General features: G+C 33.0%; 1 long non-coding RNA gene across 1 annotated transcript; it reads left to right on the top strand.

Moving 5' to 3' along the window:
- Positions 1 to 288: 288 nt before the first annotated feature.
- LOC110739368 lies at positions 289 to 1,393 on the top strand. Its single transcript, XR_002514782.1, has 2 exons — positions 289 to 840; positions 1,075 to 1,393. It is a non-coding gene; the product is annotated as an uncharacterized LOC110739368 (long non-coding RNA).
- Positions 1,394 to 2,962: the final 1,569 nt, after the last annotated feature.

Genomic DNA, 2,962 nt, shown 5'->3' with positions numbered 1-2,962 from the left:
TTAACATACATGGAATTTAGTAACACAAAGTTCCAATCACTTAAACACTACTACAAAATTTGAAAAAAAAAGGACCGCTAATAAAAGATCTGTCATTGCAGCCAACGGGTGTGTTTGATATACGACATCTTATATTAGAGATAACGGGTCTTTAATGTGTATTGGGACCCACTAATTTAATAATAAAAAAACTTTTGAGAGATAACAGACCCCTTGGATAAAATAACGGGTCTTAATATGCACTAGGACCCACCAATTTAATGAAACCAAAAAAACTTGAGATGTAAGAGATCCATCATCAAAGCTAACGGGACTTTTACGATCCAACACTTCGGTGAAGAGATAGATAAGAGACTCATTATCAGAGTAAGCAGGTCTCTTACCTTCTTTTACAAATTTACTCGTTCGGGTCTTTATTTCTATATCGCCCTTTTTATTTATCTTTGGAGGAAATTTCCTCCTCTTTCTAGTGATTTCTTTTTACTAACGCCTCCTCTCTCTCTAACCCATGACTTGGAATCATGTCCATACTTTATCATTTCTACCCACAACAATTAACTTCAAATATAATCATCACCCCCAAATTCTATCACACTACTAAAATTATCTCAGAAACCTTAAATTATGTTTGATTTTGATTTGCGGTAGGATAGGGGGGGTTTACTAGTGGCGACGGTGAACTATGCAGATAACACCGAAGCAAAGAAGCTTTATATCATATAAGTATTAATGAAGGGGAACAAGGGTGGACATTAGAAGATAACACAGATCTTCGTACGAAGGTTATGCCTATGCCTGATATTATTGTTAGGCAACATAAGCCTTAGCACCGAATAAATGGTATTCTCAGTTTTTTATTTTCCTTCTACTTTTTAATGTTGATATGTATTTTTTTCTTGATTGTTACGGATGAATTGGCTATTTTTTTTATTGCTTAAACAATTTTCATCCCACTGATTAATTTTTCTTGAAATATAGAACCCACAGTCTCTTCCAAGTTATTTCGCCCCCCGTTCTCGAATTTTTGTTTTTTTTTTTAAATTTAATTTTGGTTAAATTGTTTGACACATGAAGGGGTCATCGGGATGGGCAAAAGCGGGGACTTAATTTCATAAAGTTGAGTAAGTAATTATTCATTTAAATTTTCTCATTTTTTAAGTTATTAATTGTTCTCACTATTTTGTGATTCTTGTTAATTTGTATTCAGGTTGAATGGAAATAAATGAACTCTTGAGTGCCAATCAAATGAACTTAGAGACTGCAATGTTGATTACGTTGGCTTTATCAAGATTTGAGAACTATAATTTGGTCTATCTGCCAGTAGATCTCCGTAGTTTATTCTTGTAAATTTCATTTAGTTTTTACTTATAAATTTAGATTTCAATTAGTTTTAGTTGTAAATTTCTAGTTTATACAGGTACATACATTTTTTGTTTCAAAACGTTGTATGGATTATTTATTGTTTGATTTGAATATGAAAAAAAACACATTTGTTGATTTTTGATGTATTTACATTTCCGCCAATTCTAATCGAACACAAATTATCAAATTTAAAAACAAAACTAAAACACAACAAATTAAATTATTTTTTTTTAAATTAAAAAGCTAGAAAACAGTCTATGAGGTTTGTTTCCATTTATCAAACAGACCCCATTTCTGTAATGACGAGTCTCATCTATTAAACAAACTAACCCCATCACTCTAATGACGGGTCTCTTCTCCTATGAAATTGTACTTTATAATAATCAACATGCCAGACCCCATTTTCTTAATAACGGGTCTGTTCTTTCTTAAAAACCGACCCCCTCATTTGGACATGTCTCTTTCTCAAACAAACCCCTAAGATAGAGACCCGTTCTAGGGCGGTTTCTAAGGTATATTTGGACGGTTTGTTTGCTAATTTTTGTAGTGGTGAAAATAACTAAATATTGAATCTTTAGAACTTAAGAGCCTCAAGATACAAACTATTCATACTTAAAGCAATTACGTGAACATTTGAGCCAACTATTAAGCACCAATTACTAGTAAGTAATTATGCTCAAAAGTGATGTAAAATTGCAGAAGCATAAAGGAAAGAACCAAATACATTATCACAATTAATATGCCATCAAGATTAAAGGTTTAGAAGATTTAAAAATTTTGTCAAAACGAAAAATCCCTCAAAACAGGCATTTCTCAGCAGAATTTCGCTTTTTTGCAAACCGAAAAGGAACATATTGTTTCTAGAATATCGATTCCACCAAAAATTCACTAGTCTTAGGCGAAATTCTTAGCTCAATAGCCAAAATTCTAAATACAACGAGATTAAAATTAATAAAATCGAGCTACTTATCTAATTAGCAACACAACCAGATATTAAATCTATTTTAAGACCTTGATAATTTTAGTTACAAAAATAAATGAGCAAGGCTTCGATATCACTGTTAAGTTTTGGTAAGTTTATCTCATCTTGGAAGAAAACCTGACCCCCAAGACCCGCTCACAATTCATATAACTAAATGACATAAATAACAAGAAAGAGAGAAAAGACGATCTTACCCTTGTCGCATGCTTTCAAAGCCAAGTCTTGCAATTGCAGAGACCTCCTGCGGTATCCACCCGTAACTCGACTTGGTCGGTCTCTTACTCGGACTTTAGCTTAGTCGGACCAAAACACTACTCGAGTATTATATGAATTTTAAGGTTTTCTCTGAAGTGGGGATTCCTTTCTGAGTTCCTACTGAAGTGAATAATCCCAAGATATACCTTAGCTATTTATAAGAGTGCTTCCTTGTGAATTCCTCTCATCTTTCAATGTAAGACTATTTCTCAAAAAGATTCCACATGGAAAAAAATTTGAATTCAATTCCTAGTTAAATAAACCAAGGAATCACTAAGTAACAAGTGTCACATGGTAAGGTGAAGACCACTTCCTCACTTGCTCCCAAGGGAAATCACATTCATTGTGAGCTAACCATATGGC

The sequence above is a fragment of the Chenopodium quinoa genome, unplaced genomic scaffold (genome assembly GCF_001683475.1).
Source record: "Chenopodium quinoa cultivar QQ74 unplaced genomic scaffold, ASM168347v1, whole genome shotgun sequence".
Classification (NCBI taxonomy): Eukaryota; Viridiplantae; Streptophyta; class Magnoliopsida; order Caryophyllales; family Amaranthaceae; genus Chenopodium; species Chenopodium quinoa.
The sequence above is the reverse complement of the archived record's forward strand: the minus strand, read 5'-3'. Positions and strand labels throughout refer to the sequence as shown.